The 22,537-nt window shown below is 43.9% G+C and overlaps 1 protein-coding gene across 3 annotated transcripts in view; it reads right to left on the bottom strand.

The window, feature by feature from the left end:
* The window catches only part of PPP1R13B (protein phosphatase 1 regulatory subunit 13B), a 143,504-nt gene that overhangs the window by 43,554 nt on the left and 77,413 nt on the right, over positions 1-22,537 (bottom strand). The window lies entirely within an intron of this gene.

The raw sequence follows: 22,537 nt of genomic DNA on the forward strand, positions 1-22,537 counted from the left end.
TGGGAGTTTTCCATCAATGTGTGTAGCACTTATAGGACTGGCTGCCCTTTTCTAACAAATGGGGTATTAGGGAAAAACAGCCAATCAGATGAAAAAGTTTATCTACACTAGTTTACCCTCAGAGGCATGTAGAAGGGCCTAAAAACCCATAATCAACAGGGAGACTCCACAGAGTTGGCAGTGGGAGTGGGTAAAGGTGCTTGTAGAATGGGCAGATTTGGAATGAGTGTGCTGAATGAATGACTTCAGAATGGGGGTGTGCACATGCACATGGCACAAGAGGAGTTGTAGAATGAATTGGGGTAGGTGCAGAGTTGTGCCTGGCCAGTGAGGTCCAGGTTGGAGAATCCCAGAATCCTCAAACACCACCCTCAAATAGGTGGCTGCTGTCCAGCCCCCGACCACATCCCTTATGCACTTCTTCCCCCTGCTGCATTCATAGGGGAGGGAGGAGAGAGCAGTTTTGGCTGCTCCACTGCCCGTTTCCTTGCCACACTGCAGAAACCTACAGAAAAATAGGATAGGGGCCTGCCTGTCTGCTGCATCTAACAAAGGATGGCTACATTCCCCCAAACAACCACTCAGGACAGGGAAAAGGAGGAGAAGCTGAGACCCACCAACCAAATATAGCTTTCCATTTCTATGCCTTAGCCCTACTGCAAGCTAAGGTACGCTGGGGGCTGCTATGGACTTAACCTAACTGGCAATGGTGCCCAAGAGACCATAGCACAGTTGGGAATAGCCAGAGTGCAGCAAATTTTAGCCACCCTTCCTCAACACACCCTTTCCTTAATGCCAGCAGCAGCAGGGAGTGTGATGTAAGAGTTGGTTATTCTGGCTATTATATCCACTGAAACTTCCAAGTTGTTTCTGCTGTCTTTTTACCAGCTGAACAGCACAAAGGAAGCACCACAGAGCAGAGAGTCTGCTCCGAAGTACTTACTGGGGCCAGCTGACCTTTTGAGGTAATGTTCAGCCCCCTGCCTGAAAAGCCTGGGCACCACCGAGTTAAAGACTTGATAATCCCCTCCCCACACCCAAAATCTAATTAAACAGTTTAATCTTTTGTGACTTCCCTTGCCTGTATTTCATATAGGAAGTTGACCTTGCTATGGTATGGTACATTTTGGAAGTCTTGTGAACAGACCCATACTTAACATTACAAAATGATTATCTGGTTCGATTTTAACTAAAATAGAATGTTTACTGATCTCTGTGCAGATGACATTATTTCCAGTTTAATGGTTTATCCACAATTCTGCCTTGCATTTTTTAAATTAGGTCAGAAAACGCCAGCAGCAGAAATCCATTTAAAAATCCAATGATTAAAAATCCAATGCCTTTTTTAGGCTTATGGAGATGAACAAGCTAATCAAACACAGATAAAGCAAACAATTTCAGAAATTAAAAAATAAAGAATAACAAAGTTAACAAATTATCTGCAGACAATCATTACGTACGATTGTGTAGTACAACCTTCAATCTAACACAGATTTAATCTGGTCATTTTATTTAGACACCTACAATGGAAGAGCATTCAGTTATTTTATTTTTGTGCATTAATTAATACTTAATTACTTTAAAATGCAAAATATTATACCAGCTGTACTGCCTCACAATTTGCAGACGAGTTTCACTTTTCCTACATTTGTCAAAGTCCCGATAGCTCTTCCTAAAAAGAGGTATTCTGTTAGCAACCCCCCTACTTCATGCTGACACAATTGGATCAGTCTACAAATAAAGGTTTTAGGCTACTTTAAGTCCCAAACTTCAGAGCCAATCAATCACTTATTAGTGTTTTCTCCAATGTTCAGAACTTTCAAGTGTAATGACCACTTATTTTTCTCTGGCAAGGCAGACCAGCAGCTATCCTGGTATTAGTTTCAGAAAACCAACTAATTAAACAAAAACAGGAAACTGACTCCAGGACTTGGTCCTGCCTGAGCTCAGGGGATTGGACTTCTTGAAGTTCCTACCAACCCTACATTTCTATGATTCTATAACAATTTCAAAACCTGCAAATGGATGTATTTATCTATTGTATAAATATATAGTGAGCACATGTTAAGTATAGGATAAAACAGAAGTGCTTACAACTATTTCTACAGTATAAGGAAAAAAATAAATGAATTCCAAAGAACTCATAAAAGAACACAAAAAACAAAACTTTTTATTCAGCTACACATGCAAGTTGAAAATACCACTGTTTTTACTTGCAGCAGCAGCAGCGACATATACATTTCCCCTTCCCATCCTACTAACTAGAAACATATATCCATTAAAAAAAAAAAAAAAAGGCTTTTCATGCATAAGCGTGGAAATAACTTGCAGGAGACCAGTTATGTATAAAACTTTAAACTTGTTTATGGTACCCATCTTTTACTCAGTAACTATGAGTCATGTCTCATTAAGCTTTCAAAGTAAACACTGAGTTTCTTTAAAAATAAGCTTTTGGATCTAGATTTTCTGGGTATTGAAGAAGAAAAACATCTTATTTTGATATGCCAGTCCATTATGGTTAAAAAAGCATTTCATTACAGGTCTCTTAAATAATATGGTTAGTATCAAATGTGTTTATTTTTCCCTTAAGTAATGGTTTCAAATGCTATGTTTTACAGTAGTGATGTCATACTGTTTACATGATGATACAACAAAACAGTTCCAAAAGCAAGTCCAAATGCATTGAAAAATAAGTAGCCTGTATTTGAAAGCAATTTTATGACTTAGTGTACGACTTGTGCTTCTCACAGATAGCTCCTAACATTTTCTTTTAAATAATTTACTTGTCATGTTTTAAAATGACTACAGTTTTATAATTTACATTTAGCAGCTTGTGTGTTATCTGTATGCCAAACAATAACCTCTTTTTCAGAGCTGCATTTTCAATGCTAAAAACTATAGTTATTAAAACAAACTAGTTTGCATTTTGGTCATGTGACTCCAAAACCACAATAACTTAAATTCAAGTGAAAAAGTAATATAGTACTTTGTTTTGCAAGCAGTTCATTAAAGTATTAAGTGTAAAACTAACAATTTTTGTAAAGTAATTACCTGCTGGATACTTTCCCATGTAATTGTAAGAGAGCACATCTTTATTTTGCCGCATTGCCCATCAGCTGTAAACTCTTGCATTCCTTCAACATGCTTCAACTCCATTTTTTCTGCTATTCTCTACTTACAGCAACCACATTAATTGTTTAAGCCAAGTTAGCCAATGATCACAGAAATCCTACAATATGAGCCCTCTCTCATGCCTTCGCAGCTAGGTATAATCAATAACAAGTAAGGTTTTTTATCTTTTTCTACACTAAAAAGAGGGATTTCCCCCCCATCCTTTATCAATATGGAAAGCTGTCTCTCTGCATTCATCAGCAATCAGTGAACGGAAAAGGCTAGTGGATTTTGCCAGCAGTGAAAGACCTAATCATGGCAAGATCAAGCCACCTGTCAACTATAATCAGCTTGATGTATTGCACTTTTCCATAGCCAATGGAAAATGTTGAGCAATACTCTTTTCTTTCACAGTTAGTTACAGGGTTAAACTGAAAATACTGAAATGCAGACAATTTTGATTTTAAGAGACAACAGAATGTTTGTTTCTTTTTTAGTTTTGTAATATTTACAAATCAATGCAAAAGTCTGGGTACCACAGGTTGTGAAAAGTCATTGTCCCCCTGTCTCCCTGCATCCCTGCAATATTTGTTGTTTAGAGTAACAGAGGATCATGTTGATTGAGGTGTACTGAAATCTGTATCTTTATTGCGAGAAACTTACAGTACAAGACACAAAGTAAACATCACATGCAAAATGAACATGGTACAATTTTGTGGAAGTTGTCAATTCTACGCTTAGAGATTTTCTCCTCCAAACTTTTATTTGTTCTTAAAACATGCACAAGATGAACGAATGAAACAGCCAGCAACACAGCATTCGTACAATACTAGCCAAGAAGTAGCATCATAAAAAAGACTATCAAGCCAAATCTAGACCCAAATGTTTTCAATTATTTAAATCAACTCAATTACTTCCAATCCCTATGTAAACCCAAAACAAAATACTGAATCTCATTACTCATTGCTCATTCCCCAATTCTGTCCTCCAGCATAGCACACTTCTAACAATATAGAAGATGAAAACATAAAAGGCTGTCCATGATTTACAACACACTCCCCTCACCCCTCCACCCACCCACACACTGCCCTTCCATTCTTTCAGGAAGGGAATTCAGGCATAAACCTGATTCAGGCTTACACAAGAGGTCCAGCAAAATTGATCTCCATCAGGATATGGAAAAATCATGTATCCAATCCAAGCACAATAAAATATATTTTCTGGCTGCATAGAATCAGACTTATTTTTAGGCAAAAAGAGACCAACTTGGAGCTACAGCAAGATCCCCCAGTAACACCATGTGAAGATGGATAACAAAAATTTGGTTTAATTCCCTTTCTCCTAAATTAGCCAAAAATATAGACTCCATCTTACTGCTACTTGATGTTAAGAAGATGGTTTGTGGAATAGAAATGGCAACAATTGGAACAGGAGGAGGCTGCAGAGGCAGCAAAATGAAGGCAAGGAGGTTCTGTTGGTTAGAATAAGGTATTTCCTAGAACGTTGGGGGCAGGGGAAGAGATGTGACTGAAAGAAGAGACCACCTCCAGATCCCAATTACAGTTGAGCTCTTGGAGTCCAGCACCAAGACAGCTGACTCTACTATGATCTCCATATTCAGAGACCTAACTGGCACTAGGATTACCTCTGCACTTTGAAGAGGACTGCTGACCTGTCTGCACCATGAGCAACTGACTCATGCTGCTGTGCAGAAGATACGGAATTCAAAGTAGTTCCAAGCATCAGTGTAGCGACCTGTGCCACAAAGAGCTCTAGCAGATTCCCCTTTCTCAGACATCAGGGTTTTGTAGCTGAAGAGAACCTCTTGTGGACCTGTAAAGAACCATGTCCAGTTTATTTCTGTTCCAAGGCCTGAGCCTAAAGTGCTTCCTGAATCTTTCCAAGCAGCTAAAAAAGCCTCCCAAGTTTGTTACCCTGAATTAAGAAACTACCCTTTATGAAAAATCTCAAAGAGATCAGGGAGTTCTAGCAAGAACTCAAAAACCATTTTGGATGCACTAGAGTTGGTTTTCACACTTTAAGCTTGTAGCTTCCTAATTCTTATTTTTCCTCCAGTTCTAATAGGTTTGGTTAGTTTTTATGTTTTGTGAAGTACAGGACATGGCAGACCATCTGGGAAATAACCTGGCTTTAGCCAGGTATAACAGGGTATGCTGGCCCTTTAAGCCTAAAAAGGAAAGCCTTGGGCTATTAAACTGCGTTTCAGGGGGTTTTCTGTATTCAGATCCAGGAAAGTTAGGAGGCAACCACTAAAAGAGAGGAAGTGGTCTTGGGGTGGCAGTTTGTGATCTGAGGAGAACCCAGGCTGCTAACTTGGTGCAGAGCCCAGGAGGAGAGCCTTGAAGTATAGAAGAAACAAGATTCCTAGATCTCTCAGCCAGTGGGAAGGGATCCTGGGAAATTAAGTCTCAGTCACTCAGATTTATGGATCATTCTGTGAAAGGAGGCAGTATAAAAAACAACCTCTTTGCATTAAAAAAGAGAGACACTAAGATGAAGTGCTGTCAGTCTCCACCAGAAAACAGGAAGAACTTCATTTTGATGTCCAGATTTGTGCATAGACTCTGGAAATCCCACAGTATTTTAAAAATTTTAATTTCTTTATATGAAATTTTTATATGAGCTTGTTTGTTTGGATTTTGGACATTCCAGACTCTTCCCCAGAAGTCTGGTGGCAGAATAAGAAACCCTGGGGACAGCTTTTGTTTTGTTTGTTTTTAAAAAAAGAACTCCAGAAGTGTGACCTTCTTAGAAGGCCAGCCTGTTATAACACTTACATTCTTTCACACTGCAAGTGGCAGTAAGAGTTTAACATTGGAAATATTTAATGTTGCATGTTTACATTAATTAATGTTTAACGTAGTTCAGATTTGAAGAACTGGGTCTCTTTCTAGACCAAGCTCTTTGCTCTTCAACTTTTCCCCGCCTTCTAAAATTGTTTTACTGCATACAGAAAGTACTACACATTTTCCATATCAGTTACTATAGCTGCAAAGGCCCAGGCTTCTTAGAGAAAAAAGGATAGAGAAAAGGATTGCTTAAATGGTTTCTAAAATATAGACTACTTAAACTTTGAATTCCTAGCCTTATAAAAACCAACGTACAGTTAATGGAGGGGGGAAGCTTGGGGGAGAGGGTGGAGAGGCATGAGCAGCAGGGCCTCGGCGCAAGCAAGGGTGGGACCTCGGGGATAAGAGGCGGAGCATGGTCAGGAAGACGAGCAGCGCGGGTGGGGCCACGGAGAAGAGGATGAGCGGGAGTGGGGCTACAGGCCAGGCACCCTTTTGGCAGCAGCATCCTGATTGGAGAGGCTTAGCCTCCTCTGGCCTCTTATATCGTCTGCCCATGGTAAGGCATGTTTTCAAATCCTTTAATCATTCTCGTGGTTCTTTTCTGCACCTTCTCCAATTTATCAACATCTTTTTTTTAAATTGTGGACACCACAACTAGACACAGTATTCCAGCAGCAGTCGCACCAGTGCCAAATACAGAAGTAAAATAATCCCTCTACTCCTACTCAAGATTCCTCTCTTTATGCATCCAAGGATTTCATTTGCCCTTTCCGCCACAGCATTGCACTGGGAGCTCATGTTCAGCTGATTATCCACTCTTCCCAGGATAGTGTCCCCCATCCTGTAAGTATGGCCTACATTCTTTGTTCCTAGATGTATACATTTACATTTGTGTATTAAAATGCTTGTTGTTTACTTGCGCTCAGTTTACCAAGTGATCCAGTTCACTCTGACGTTGGTGAAATGTGTTCCAAAATGCTCAGTGTGGTGGGGAATAAGGAAATGGAGCAGGACTCCAGGGGTGCTCCTCCCAAGATTGGCTGGGAGGGTGACGACTGGCTCCCGGAGTCGTCTCTTCAGGGTACATTGTAGGGACAGACATTGGAAAGGAAATGTAGTTGAATCCTGGGTGACTATATCCAATTCAGAAGACATGTCATCCCCTGTGTCCAACGGAGAAGCTAGGGGATGCCAGTACTAGCAGCCAAGTTGGTACCAGTGGTTAAGTGGGTACTGGCAGCCAACTTTTCATGAGGAGAGAGGAAAAGGGCTCCTCTGCTATGCAGAGGTCCTTGAGGGAGAGGACTGATGTCAGTACCAGCAAATCCAGGAAGTATTTTCCAATCTGATGTGAGCCTAGTGGTACCAGGGATGGTACGGACGAGCTGTCCACATGCTCCTTATGCCCACAGCCAAAGTCAGAGCCTGTGTTTTCTTTGAGGAGCCCCTGCATTCAGAGGGTTCCAAAGGTACCAAGGATGGTGTTAAGTATGATTGTTTGCTGAGGGACTTTAGATTAGACAATCTTTTCAGCTGTACTGGTCTCTTGTTGACAGAAGAATCAGGAGCCTTGTTCATACATGGAGCAGGACACGAAGTCTCCTCAGACCCTGACCACTGAGGGGCGGATTTCTCCCGGCACTCCAACTCCCTATCAGGAGACTGAGGTTTCTTCTTACTGAAAAGTCTTGGGGGGCCTCAGAAGATTTATCTTGGTCTTTGCTCCCCAGAACTGGAGCTGAGGTTGAGAAGGTTGTCACAGTACTGCGAGAGGCCAAGGCCAATGTACCAAGGGGGAAGGGGTCAGATCCCATGGATCTGAGTGAGCATTCCATTAGGAATAGCTTGAGTCTGTCCTCCCGCAGCTTCCTCAATCTGCTTTTGAAGCCAGTGCAGAACTTGCAGTTTGACGGGATGTTGGACTCTCTGAGGCAGCTGGAATGCCCATCATTAAGGGATTGTGAGGACTCATCCATGAGGCCCCTCTGAACCAGAGCCTGCCTCAGCCTGATGAGTCATCCCTGACCAGAGTGTGAGATGAGTCAGAGGCAATTACCTGAAAGTCTTGTGATAGGCCATGCCATTCAACCACGGTTCAGTCAATTCATAGGCAAGGACCCACCTATGTGATTTCAAGGCAGATATATAGGAATCTAAAAGAAGCAGTCTCTTTAGTCTGCTCAATGTTGCTACCTGGCCAGGAACATTTCCAATGTCTAGTAGTTCAGAGAGACTGCCTGTGCTCCTGCTCCAGCCCACTCCTGCTTCCTGCTCTACCCCATGCCTGTTTCCATGCTAGGCAGCTTCTGCATCTGCTCCTGCCTTAGCCAGCCACCTAGCTATTCTGGCAGGAGGAAAGTCCTCTAGCAGATCTGGCAGGGTTTGAAGACCAGATTTCAGACATAACCTGCAGTTTTGGGCATAACACACAGGGAGAAAAGACCGCAAGCAAGGGAAGGTTGAGGGCAGCAGCCCTAGCCATGGCCAGCAAAGGTGGGTGGGGAGGAGAGAGGGGCACAAGGGCACAAAACTTGTGCCAAAAGGAAGAAATAAGAAAGGAAAGACAAAAAAAGATGCACAAAGCAAAGGTAAGCTAGTGGACATCACAGTGCTCTGTCTGTAGCTGCAGGAGACTGAGAAGAAACTTGAGCCGCAGTGGGTATGTCTCTCCCTACATGCCCACTGTGTGGAGCACAAGGATGTTTAAGAAGCGTGCAGAGACCCATGGACAATGCTGATGAAACTCTCAAATCGAAGGCACATAGGCACGGGCATACAAAAACATGGAGCACCCATAAGGACATATACTTGAAGATCTAAAATTTCACAAGTCTCATAATTGACAGCAGCTCATTTCTACTACAATCAGAATGGAATGTTATATAGAGCCAGTACTTCAGACTGATTACCTCTAGCCTATGCTCAGTAAACGGTTACACGGTTTTTTTTAATTTTCCAAATTAGGTTCACAAAAAATCCTGATAAATGAGGAGAAAAAAAGTATGTGTGGGTGGGGTAGGAGTGGGAAGTAACACATATAGTGAACTGTTATTTGGATTACTACTATCTATATTTAGATTTAATTCCTATTTAAGATCTTGGATATCTTCTGGAAAGCTGTAGCTAAAGGAAATACATTCTTTTATTTCCTTACACTAGAAATAGTAACTATTTTTCTCCCTCCCACACCTACACTAGTTTTAGAATCAGTCTGAAAAAGACTACATATTTTTTCAGACAGTAACTTCATTTGTTTATTCTATCATTTTAAGCAGGAACATTTCAACAAAATTATAGGTTACAGACAGATTGTTTTCAGGATTATGTCACCACAATGCTTCTAGTATTTTTGTTTTTAAATCCTGCTGCATATGAAGTCCTATACCTAGGTTTAATAACTTGTCATATTTGCATGTATTAATGTAAAGCTATATAGCTGTACATATATTTAAGATTTATAAACTACTATGCTAAATCAACCTAAATTTCATTGTCATTTAAGAAGCCACAATAGAAGGTATTACAATAAATTAAAGTGGCTCAAACAATTTTTTTTTTTTAATAAAATATTGGCCATTACAGCAGCAAAAAGCACCCTGGTAGACCAGGGTAGAATTCTAAATTGTTGTCTTGCTTTCTGTCTTGCTCTCTCAGTTCCCAGAGTTTTCAGCTTTCATGTATGGCCCTGGTCTCTGGTGCATTAGAGGACCTACAGATCTGAGAGCTAACTTTATTGCTGCTGCTGCTTCTTCAGAGGGGCAACCCTTTCACTCCCCTCACTACCAACAGAAGGATGAATAAGAAATTCCATATGGAGAGATGATCTAGGAGATCTAGATTTAGTTCTAATGTTCCCCTCTGTCAAATCAAATACGAAGAATAGCTGCTTCAGTGCCTAAATAAACTTAGAAGGGAAAAACTGTTTTCCTATCTGAAAACTGAAGATCTCTCCCAGTCTGAAGCTACTGGGTTGCTTATTCCATCCTCCTCACGCTAAAGTATTTGAATCAACCCGCTTGTCAGGATGTTGGTACAACATTCACCAGTCAAAACTCAAAAACAAACTTTCATCATCTGCCTACTAAAAGATACTATCAATTCCCATTTGTATCTCCTGGTTCGGCTGAGGTTTCCAGACTAGGGAAGCTTAAAGGAATCTAACTTCCAGTTGGTAGGAAAACAGAGTTTCCTGTTTTCCTTGAGATTCCCCTAGACTGAAACTAACATGATTTACCTAGCAGGACTCCAAAACCCTTAGGGAAGGTAAGATCAGCCTCAAGTTCTGTCCCACACTGCCCAGTAGCAGAAGTTCTTCCCAGTATACATCCAAGAGAAGGATTATTGAGCTTGTCTCCCTTCTCCAAACTAGGAGAGAGTTCTGGCATTAAGAAAAGCAAAATAAACTGTAGCGAGACCTACTCTATAATCTATACACTGCCTTCCTTTCCTCTTCTTAGAGAAAGCTTTCGTGTCAAAAAATTCTGAGTTAGGATGAAGAGTAGGGATTTTTTTTTTTTTTAGTGGTTGTCACTTCTTAACAAAGAGACTGTCTCAGGTGCCACTTCCAGTCCCACTTGTGTTCTCACAGCATCCCTGTGCAACTGCAGTAATTGCCTACATGAAAAAAAGTATTTTTAATCTGTATTTAACGTTATCAACACTTTGTCCTTTTTGATATGTGAATCACACTAACCTACTTTTATTCTGCATTACTTCTACCACCCCCCCATCCCACCCTGCTTCCCTCCACCATGCTCTTCTGTGCTTGGCCCCTTTCTCCTCCCACCATGTACCTCCAACATCCATTTGGCTCTCTTCTCATTTGGACGTAACTGGACACCTGGTCCTCTTCTTTCTGCTCCCCTCAAATAACTCCCCAGCTACTTTTCCTCCTGGCAGACAGAAACTCCACTCCCAATGGTGGCTCATTTCCTCTTCTGTGTTAACAGTGGCCCCTAGTGGATTCTGCTATTATTGTTGTTCCTCCCTGTTTCCAGACAAATTTGCAACGAAGAGCTTAGATACCTGTAAAAACAACGAGGAGTCCGGTGGCACCTTAAAGACTACCAGATTTATTTGGGCATAAGCTTTCCTGGGTAAAAAAAACACTTCTTCAGATGCATGGAGTGAAAATTACAGATACAGGCATAAATATATATATCTGTAATTTTCACTCCATGCATCTGAAGAAGTGTTTTTTTTAACCCAGGAAAGCTTATGCCCAAATAAATCTGTTAGTCTTTAAGGTGCCACCGGACTCCTCGTTGCTTTTGTGGATACAGACTAACACAGCTACCCCTCTGATACTAGATACCTGTAGAAGCAGCTGGCACCATATGAGCAATCAGCTCTTCACAGACCATTGTTTTGAAACCACTAATATAAAGCAACAGCAGAAAACACTAATATAAATAAAGCAAGTGGACTGCTAGGATATTGAAGTCTTGACAAAACTATCTCAGGTATATATGAGTGAGAGGAAAAAGAGAGGCAGCTACTCATTAGTGTGAATGTTATTCAGCAGCAGAATCAGGATTACTCCCTTCTGCTCAAAAACACTGGTTTTCAAACTTTGCTACCTGTAAGTCTCCCTTGAGCCAAGAAAAATCAAGGCGGTCCTGTTACCAAATCCAATACTCATCCCTGTTCCAGAAGCTAGATCCATCATGAGTAGGGCCCTACCAAATTCACAGTCCATTTTGGTCAATTACACTGTCATAGGATTTTAAAAATTGTAAATTTCATGATTTCAGCTATTTAAATGTGAAATTTCACAGGGTTGTAATTGTAGGTATCCTGACCCAAAATGGAGTTGTAGGGCTGAGGGAATCACAAGGTTTTTGTGGAAGGGGGGGCGGGGGGTAAGGACACCATGTTATGGTATTGCCACCCTAACTTCTGTGCTGCTACTGGCAGGATATTGCCTTCAGAGCTGGGCACCCGGCCAACAGTCACTGTTCTTTAGCCGCCCAGCTCTGAAGGCAACGTAGAAGTAAGGGTGGCAATACTGCGACTTCCCTGCAACTCCCTTTGGGTCAGAACCCCCAATTTGAGAAATACTGATCTTCTCGTGAAATCTGTATTGTATAGTGTAAAAGCACACAAGACCAAATTTCATAGGAGGAGACCAGATTTCACAGTCCGTGATGCATTTTTCATGACCATGAATTTGGTAGGGCCCTAATCATGAGAGTGGCCCCTCTCAAAAATTTAGGAAGTGAGAATTTGAAAGGCAAAATTATCTACCAGCCAAGCCAGCTATAAAGTAACATTCCATTCATAACATGACTTAAATCTTAGGACAGCCATACACCTTCTCAAATGGCAAATTTTGAAATAAACTCATTATTACACTAATTAGGACTTTTTGGCTCCGCTTGGTCTTAGTCATGTTCTCAAGATAGCTATTTTACACAATTTAACCTTTTGAAGGACAACCTTGATTTGTTCCATCTTCTCATAACAAAGGCCACATTAACAAACTAAAATAACAGAAACAGTAGAGTTTTCCAATGTTATTCATAAGGTTGGCAATAAGGCAAAAAGTCTAATCATATAATTAAAAATATTAATCTTACATTCAATTCAGGAATACAATTTTCCACTGAGGAAATTGGAAATTTGGTATTTTACAGAGGAAAGAAGAACTGATCTTGAGAAGCCACCCTCTTCCCCATGGCTCCAGACAAGGGGAAGAAATCTAGATGTATAAATCTCGTATCCATAGGGACGGGGAGAAGTCATGTCATGAGAAAAATGCAATTCTCTCCTCCAAGGAGGAAAAGTTGGTAAGACTGGAAACAAAAGCCAGGCCATGACAACCTATACTCAGTCTCTGGCACCTAAGAAGAACCTGGCAACAAATGCTACCTTACATAGGCCTTGTTTCATTCTTATGGATGATAAATATTACTTTTATAGTAATGTATGTTTGACCTTTTGGAGGAGACTTGCTCTACTATTAATATTGAAGTCTCCCTTTTGAAAATAATCTGATAAAAATCAAAACAGTAGTTTTCCTCCTGACCTTAAAATCACTACTACTGATGATCAAAAGTAGTGATCATGCAAACAGAGAGAGCTTCACAGAACAGAAAAGCAATTGCACACATGACTAATACCATAAAATTATTCAAGCTGACTCTAATAAAACAGATTTACTGTGATTTCATCCAGCAGTATTGCTTTAAACACCAAGACAAAACATTTTAATCCAACTACACAGCTTTCTATGCATCAGTTACACTTTCAGCTTTCTCCAGTTAATTATATTTGGCAAAATCAATATTTCAATAATGGTAACACAATAAGAGTACAGTAAAAATATACCTGATTATAGAAAATTTGCTAACTAAGTTTTGTAAGCTTCTTCAGTGTTCCATTGTATTGTATTTATTCTAGAGCAGTACAATATTCAGCATTTCAGTAACAATGAATAAGCCTAATGCATTACGTAAGAATAAGCCTATTAAATCCTTGAGCCTGAAACCACGTCTTTCCCTCCTCCCCCTGCAGTTTGAAACTTGTCACAAACAGAATCTTAGTTTTCTATGCTTCTCAGCACTTGCATTATTCATATCATTAGCATGTGTATTTTTATATATACCACAAGAACTTAATCAGTTTAACCCCTTAATGTCAATAGGATTTAGTGCTTATTGATGGGAAATCTTGAATTCAAACACAAATTGCCATGTTTCACATGAGTTTAAACAGCTCATTATAAATTCTTCCTTTGTGGCTAAAAGCAGAAGTTTGATTATTTATTTATTATTAATTATTATTATTTAAACACTGACGCGAAAATCTTTTTACAAAAACTTAAATCAACCATTTATCATGTTATGAACCTGAGTCATAAATGTAAAATTAACATCTGCATGCTAAATTGGACACAAAGCCATACTTTCATCGACTTTAATACTGTCAACAGGTGGTGATTAAAGGGAAAATTGTGTGTGTGACTCTCTGCTTCCAGAGGCATAGGAGGTCCCAGATGAAGTGGAACTAGTGTGGTGTTCCTGCATACGGAGGGCAGGATTTGGGGAGCTACATAGGAGCTACCCTGAAACTTTATGAAGGGCCAGGTAGGGAAGGCTGTGCCTCCCCAAACAGCCTGTCCCCGGCCCCCTCCCACTTCCTGCCCCCTGACTGCCCCCCTCAGAACCCCCAACCCATCCAACCCCCCTGCTCCTTGTCCCCTGACCGCCCCCTCCCGGGATCCCCCACCCCTATCCAACCCTGCCTGCTCCCTGTCCCCTGACTGCCCCGACCCCTATCCACACCCCCACCCCCGACAGGCCCCCCGGGACTCCCACGCCTATCCAATTGTCACCTGTTCCGACCACCCCCCTCCCCAGAACCTCCGTGCCATCCAATCGCCCCCTGCTCCCTGTCCCCTGACTGCCCCGACCCCATCTATACCCCCGCCCCCTGACAGGCCCCTGGGGACTCCCACACCTATCCAACCCCCCCATTCCCCATCCCCTGACTGCCCCCCCACTCCCAGAACCTCCACCCCATCTAACTGCCCCATGCTCCCTGTCCCCTGACTGCCCCCCGGGACCTCCTGCCTCTTATCCAACGCCCCTGCTCCCCACCCCCTTACCACGCCGCTCACAGCGGCAGGACTGGCAGCCGTGCTGCCCAGCCAGAGCCAGCCATGCCGCTGCGCTGCCCGGCAGGAGCTCACAGCCCCGCCGCCCAGTGCGCTGGTGGCACTGCGAGCTGAGGCTGCAGGGGAGGGGGGACAGCAGGGGAGGGGACGGAGGCTAGCCCTCCTCGGCCAGGAGCTCAAGGGCCAGGCAGGACGGTCCCGCGGGCCATAGTTTGCCCACCTCTGCATTAGGAGGTAAACAGCAGGGAGGGAGGAGAGAAAATTACTCACCTTGCAGTAACTGAGGTTCTTTGAGATGTGTTCTTTGAGATGGGTGCTCCACTCCAGGTTACGGTGAGTCCCGGCACTGTTGATCGGAGATCTTCGGTAGCAGTGCCTGGTCAGAATTCACACGCTCAGGTGCTGTCTCACGGTCTCATCAGAGTCTGCCTGAGCGCGTGCATCCCGCAGCCCCCTCAGTTCCTTCTCTACCGTGGAGACCTCAGAATAGTACTCTAAAGTAGAGGGGAGGAGGGCGGGTAGTGGAGCATCCACAGCGACACACATCTCGAAGAACCTCAGTTACTGCAACATGAGTAACTTTCTCTTCTTCTTTGACTGCTGTCCCTGTGGGTGTTCCACTCCAGGTGAATGTGAAGCAGTACCCACTAAGGCTGGTGGGACTTTGGAGTTGTGGCAGTGAGTACTGTAGACAGTACTGTATGGCCTACTGTGGTGTCTGCCGTGGTATCCTGCGTGAGAGCATAGTGTTTAGTAAATGTGTGTTCAAATGACCATGTGGCCACCTTACAGATATCAGGAATGGGTACATTACGGAGGAAGGCAACGGATGTTGACATGACTCAAGTAGAAGGAGTTCTGATGCCTTCAGGCAGTTGAGCATTCTGAATGTATTAACAGGATCTGATGCAGTCGGAGATCCATTTGGAAAGTTGTTGTTTAGAAATTGCTGCACCCTTTGATCTCTCGGTGGTGGAGACAAATAATCGCGAGGATTTACGAAATGGTTTAGTCCTGTCTAAGTAGAAGGCAATTGCTTGTCTGACGTCGAGGGTGTGCAGAGTCACTTCATGTGGAGTCTCATGAGGTTTGGGTTAGAATGTAGGTAAGTATATTGATTGGTTAAGGTGGAAGGTGGACACCACCTAAGGGAGAAATTTAGGGTGTGGTAGCAAGGTAACTGTCTTTAGAGAAGGTTGTGTAGGGAGGGTAGGCCATCAGGGAGCTTATTTCGCCTACCCTCCTTGCTGATGTTATAGCAACCAAGAATGCTACCTTCATAGACATATGAAGAAAAGATGAGGTAGCTAAGGGCTCGAATGGAGGTTTCATAAGACCGCGAAGAACGAGATTGAGATTCCATGCAGCTGCCGATGGATAAATCTCAGGGTAAAGATTTTGTAGGCCCATGAGGAAGCGTTTTATGGTGGGTGGGCAAAGAGTGAATAGCCATCTAACAAATCATGGAAGGTGTTAAGGGCCGCTAGGTGTACCCTGATAGAGCTGAGCAAGAGTCCGTCCTGTTTTAGTTTCAGAAGGTAGTCTAGGATATTAGGGAGGGTCATGGTATGGGGTGATAAGTGTTTGACCACCACAGAGAAAAGCGCTTCCACTTCTGCAGGTAAGTTTTACGAGTGGAGTCTTTTCTACTATGCAGGAGGACATATCGGACTTGCTCAGAACAGGCTAATTCGTGGGTCTGGAGCCATGAAGGAACCATGCTGTCAGGAGGAGTTTCTGGAGCTGAGGGTGAAGAATTCGTCCGTTGTCCTGAAAAAGCAGATCTGGTCTGTTGGGGAGAGTCCGTGGAGGATGGGCGGACATGTGGAGCAGGTAAGGATACCATGTCTGTCTCAGCCAAGCTGGGGCAATGAGTATGACCTGGGCCTTGTCATCTCTGATCTTCTGCAGGACCCTCTGTATCAGAAGGATTGGTGGAAAGGCGTACATGAGAGAGTTGTTCCACGGGATGAGGAACGCACCTCCTAGGGATGCAGTCCAGAATCCCGCTCTGGAGCAAAATAGGTGACATTTGCAACTCTGGGTTGTGGCAAAGAGGTCTATTGGCAGGATGCCCCATTGGTAGAAGAGCTGTTGTAGTATCGTGGGGTGCAATTTCCACTCGTGTTCTTTGGAGAAGTGTCTGCTGAATGTATTGGCGGTAGTGGTGTGATAGCCGGGTAGGTACGACGCAATAATTTGTATGTGGTGTAGTATGCACCAAATTCCATAATCGGATGGCCTCCATGCATAGGGAGTGTGATTGTGCTTCCCCGTCTGTTGATGTAAAACATACATGCTATATTGTCCGTTAGGACCCGGATAGATTTGTTCTTTATGAGGGGAAGAAAGTGAAGGCAGGCTTGTCTCACTGCTCTGAGCTCTAGGAGGATTTTGTGTAGACTCATATCTGGCATGGATCAGCGGCCTTGTGCTGTGTGTCCCCCCAGACGCGCTCCCCAACCGACCAGGGAAGCATCCATGGTGAGCATGAGCATGGGGGATTGTTGTTGGAAGGGAACTCCCATGCAAAGGTTCTCTGGTCTTATCCACCATTGCAGGGAAGCTAGTACGTTCGCTGGAGGAGTCAGCAGCATGCAGAGGCTGTGCCTGCTGGGTTTGTAGTTTGAGTTGAGCCAACCCTGAAGACATCTCATGTGCAGCCTGGCGTACTGGACCACGAAGGTGGTGGCTGCCATGTGGCTAAGGAGCAGTAGGCAAATTCTTGCCTGTATCCTGGGATGAACAGAGAGCGTGCGTATGAGGTATAGGATAGTGAGGAATCTGTTGTGTGGTAGTGAGGCTCTGGTTCGAATTGAGTTCAGGTGAGCTCCAATGAATTCAATCTGCTGTGTAGGCGTCAGGGTGGATTTTTGGACATTTATTTGCAGGCCCAGGCTGTGGAAGAGGGAGATGGCGAAATGGGTAGCTTGTAGCATCTTGTCGTATGAGTTGCCCTTAATGAGGCAATTGTCTAGGTAGGGGAAAAAGTATGATCCTGTGTCTGCGGAGGTGGGCCACGACTACGGCTAGGGACTTGGAGAATACTCTCGGTGCTATGGAGAGTCCAAAAGGGAGTACACTGTTTTGGAAATGGTCGTGTCCAATTGTGAACCACAGGAAGCATCTGTGGGCTGGATGAACGGATATATGAAAATAGGTGTCCTGTAGGTCGAGGGCTGTGAACCAGTCCCCGCTCAGGTATTATTGTGCCCAGTGTGACCATTTTGAATTTCTGTACTCTTACGAATTTGTTCAGTCAGCGTAGGTCTACTATAGGCCTCCATCCCCTGGTCTTTTTCTGGGTCAGAAAGTAGTGGGAGTAGAGCACTTTTCCTCGATGTTGTGTCAGCACGGGTTCCACTGCACCTATCCATAGAAGATGATCCACTTCTGCGCAAAGTAGGTGCTCGTGAGAGGGGTCCCTGAAGAGGGATGGGGAAGGGTTAGAGTAACCAGACTGAACTATTTCTAGGACCCAACGGTCCTGTGTAATCTGCTGCCAGGCATAGTGGAAAACCTGGAGGCGGTGGCCAAACGGGTAAGTAGGCAGTGGAGTCAAGGAGTCGTCATGCAGACCCTCAACCAACGCTTCAAAATTGTTGTTTATTTCCCGATGGGTGGGAGGTAGCTGTTTGCGCTCAGTTTTGTCTGCGCCTAGGAGGTCTAGGGCAATTCCTGGGTATATCGTATGGTCTGTTCTGAGGCTAGTGATACTGTTGTGTGCATGGCCTCTGGTAAGGTTGATACTGTTGTCTCCTGGGAAGGGATGAGTAAATGTCCAGGGTGCGCAGGGTCGCTCTAGAGTCTTTCATGGTGTGACGGACTTCGTCGGTTTTCTTGGAAAAAAGTTTGTCTTTGTCAAAGGGGAGGTCCTCCACTTTGGTCTGCAAGTCTTTGGGGATACCTGATGCAGACAGCCAGGAAGATCTGCGCATAACCACAGCAGTCGCAGTAGTGCGAGCAGCGGTATCCGTCATGTCCAGAGATGCTTGTAGGGCTGTTCTGGAAACAAACTGGCCCTCAACAAGGACCGACTTAAAGTCTGCTCTCCTGTCCTCTGGAATATGGGAGGTAAAATCAAAGAGTTTATAGTAGTTATCAAAATCATAGCTTGCAAGTAGGGCAGAATAGTTTGCAATTCTGAATTGCAGAGTGGAGGAGGTATAAACATTGCAGCCAAAGGTGTCAAGACATTTGAGGTCCTTGTCTTGCTGGGTGGGCCGGTAGTGAGGCTGTTTCATCCTCTGAGTCGCTGCATCCACTACCAGAGAATTTGGTTGTGGATGAGAGAATAAGAAGTCTACAGCCTTAGCAGGAACATAATATTTGCGTTCAGCCTTTTTGCAAGTTGGTAAGATAGAGGCTGGGGTCTGCCAGAGTGTGTCAGCTGGTTCTAGGAGTGCTTCATTTATGAGAAGAGCAATCTCTGAGGGCGCAGAGGTGGTTGTAGGATTTTGAGGAGTTTGTGTTGTGTCTCCTGGACCTGCTCTAAAGGGTTGTCTTGGCTGAGTGTCACCCTCTTGAAAAGTTCCTGGAACTGTTTGAGGTCGTCCACATTCTGTGGAGGCAGAGGCATGAGGGCTCTGTCTGGAGCTGATAGAGAGAGTTAGGAGTCAGCAAATCAGGGTATAGCTCCTGGCCCACCTCTTCAGAGGGGGGTTCAGGCAGTCTAGAAGTAGATGAAGATGGAGGCACAGAAGGAGCTTGTGGTCTCGTGGAAGAAGCATGAAGGTGAGTGGCAGTAGGAGCTGGCCAAGAGTACCAGTGAGGCCAAGGCATTGGGTAGGAAAAGTTAGGTGCCGCCCACAGGGAGGGTGAAGTAGGGAAACTGAGGCTGGTGGTTATTAATCGTGATCTGAGGCGTAAAAGGTTCCGGTGGAGGAGGAGAGGCAGGTGGGGAGAACTCCTGCTGTTGCTGCATATCAGGCTCGCTGTCAATAAAGGTAGCCAGGTCAGGTGGGGAGAGCAGCTGGTCAAAGAGTGAGCACTGTGTGTCCAGGAGTGGAGAGTTAGGCTCAGGTGCCACTGAAAGGTCATCTTGACTTAGGAACTGTTGTTCCCTAGGATCTGAGTCTGCTGCACGTGATCTGTGCTCAGAGACGTGCAAGACTTTTGCTTGGCTTTTCCCAGTGCTGCAGGTCTCTTGTATGCACCCTGTGGGAGGTCTGCTGCTGTCATGTGAGCAGCAGGCAGGCTCGGTGCCGACATTCTTATCAGCACCAGAGTAGAGCGCACTGTCGGCACTGGGTCTATTTTTGGTGCTGAAGGAGTCGGTGCCAAGGAGATCTTCCCTGCACGGGAAGTCGGGTCCCTGCCTCTATGTTCCATGAGAGCCTTGGCTGAGGTGGCAGGATGGTTGGAGGCGCCTGACTTCGGCACGGACAGCTCTGAGGGTAAGGATCTCGCAGGAGACCCCTTACCCTTGTGAAAGTCTCTGCTTGGAAACAGTTGGGCTTCTTGCCTCTCTGCCTGAGAGGGTGAAGCCATGCTCCCAATTGGTTCGGACCTGGCCGGGGAGCATGGGGTAGAGGGTTTGACAGTGTCCGTCTCCAGAGGCTTCTCATGCAGAAATTTCTGCAGCCGCATTTTCAGCCGCAGGTCCGTGTCACGACGAGCCCTGGTTTTGAGGCTCGTGCACTGGACACACTTAGCAGGGCCGTGTGTCTCGCCAAGGCACTTCACATAATGTGAGTATCCATCAGACCATGGCATAAAGTCCTTGCAGGAAGCACATTTCTTAAATCCTGAAGCCCCTGGCATTATTGAGCTTGGAGTGCCAGGGGAGAGTGTCTCCGCGGGAGACAAGCTTGAGGAAAAAAAGGGTGGGGTTTTTGTTTTTTTGTTTTTTTAACTAAGTAACTATTCTAAGGGAAGAGAAACAACTGGGATCTTACTAACTATTTCTATATTATTTGTAATTGTTTCCTTCAGAGGCCAGGGAAGAGGATCAGCAGTGCCCCGAGTCCCGTCTTCAGTCAAGGACGGTTGAGAAGGAACTGAGGGGGGCGCGCACTCAGGCAGACTCTAGCAAGACCACGAGACAGCAGCTGAGCATTTGCATTACGACCAGGCACTGCTACCGAAGATCTCCGATCAACAGCGGCAGGACCCACCGTCACCTGGAGTGGAGCACCCACAGGGACAGCACTCGAAGAAGAAGAGCTATTTAAGCTAAAGGACAATGTTGGCACAAAAACATTTGGACATAAACTGCCTATGAATAAATTTAGGCTGGAAATTAGAAGAATGTTTCTAACCATCAACAGAGTGAGGTTCTGGACCAACCTTCCAATTGCAGTAATGGAAGCAAACTTCCTGTCCAATTTTGACGGAGCTTGATAAACTTATGAATGGGATTATATGACATGGGTTGCCTGTGGCAATATAGGACTGGACTTGACGATCCAGAAGGTCCTTTCCAGTCTTACGTACCAGTGATTTCAGGTCCCAGGTTTGAGTTTTTTAGGCTTGGCGGTCAGAAAAGTGTTATTTTTACTTGTAAAGAGGAAGTTTAAATGTGGAAATAACTGAAACACAACAAACAGGGAATCTCCACAATGCTATTTATGTGTGAGAACCTTCAAACTTTGAAGTTTTACTAAGTTAAACACAGGAACAAAACAAAACAAAAAAAACAATCTGCTATTACAAGGCATTGTCGAAACTTTCAGCTAGCAGGAAAACGCAACCTACTTCACCGCTGTCTAAAAAGGCACCTAATCCATAGATATATGGTTCAATTTTGACAGGCCTTTAACATGATCGCTAAATCAGGAGACAGCAGTAGAGAAGCAGCTCATGTAAGAACAGTTGTTTGGCTAAGTGGTGCTGAGGGACACCACTGTCTCAAAGTAATCTGGAAAAAAGAACTGGAGTACTTGTGGCACCTTAGAGACTAACAAATTTATTAGAACATAAGCTTTCGTGGACTACAGCCCACTTCATCGGATGCATGGAATGGAACATATAGCAAGAAGATAAAGATGGAAGTTGCCAAACTGTAAGAGGCTATTGAATTAAGATGAGCTATTATCAGCAGGAGAAAGAAAACTTTTGTAGTGATAATCAAGATGGCCCATTTAAACAGTTGACAAGAAGGTGTGAGGATACTTAACATGGGGAAATAGATTCAATATGTGTAATGACCCAGCCACTCCCAGTCTCTATTCAAACCCAAATTAATGGTATCTAGTTTGCATATTAATTCAAGCTCAGCAGTTTCTCATTGGAGTCTGTTTTTGAAGCTTTTCTGTTGCAAAATTGCCACCCTTAAGTCTTTTACTGAGTGGCCAGAGAGGTTGAAGTGTTCTTTTTTTTTTGAATGTTATGATTCCTGATGTCAGATTTGTGTCCATTTATTCTTTTGTGTAGAGACTGTCCGGTTTGGCCAATGTACATGGCAGAGAGGCATTGCTGGCACATGATGGCATATATCACATTGGTAGATGTGCAGGTGAACGAGCCCCTGATGGCGTGGCTAATGTGATTAGATCCTATGATGGGTGTCACTTGAATAAATATGTGGACAGAGTTGGCATCAGGCTTTGTTGTAAGGATAGGTTCCTGGGTTAGTGTTTTTGTTGTGTGGTGTGTGGTATGTGGTTGCTGGAGAGTATTTGCTTCAGGTTTGCAAATAAAGCTTATGCTCTAATAAATTGGTTAGTCTCTAAGGTGCCACAAGTACTCCTGTTCTTTTTGCGGATACAGACTAACACGGCTGCTACTCTAAAAATAGTAATCTGGGTGGTTCTTTATCAAACAGGCAGGGGAGGAGAGGCGGGAAACCAAAAGGACACAATCAGCAGTTGGCAGGACATTAGGCTGCTTTTGTGGGACTGAGGAGAAGATTAAACTTTCTGGAGGACAAGCTATTCTCTATGTTCTAAGAGTTAAACTGTACTCTCCCGTTCCCTTTCAAAAATACAATATCGAATCTTAAGCTTCAGGATATTTCTTGCAGTTCCCAGCTATAAGATGAATTTAACAGATAGTG

Source organism: Natator depressus, chromosome 6 (assembly GCF_965152275.1).
Source record: "Natator depressus isolate rNatDep1 chromosome 6, rNatDep2.hap1, whole genome shotgun sequence".
NCBI lineage: Eukaryota > Metazoa > Chordata > Testudines > Cheloniidae > Natator > Natator depressus.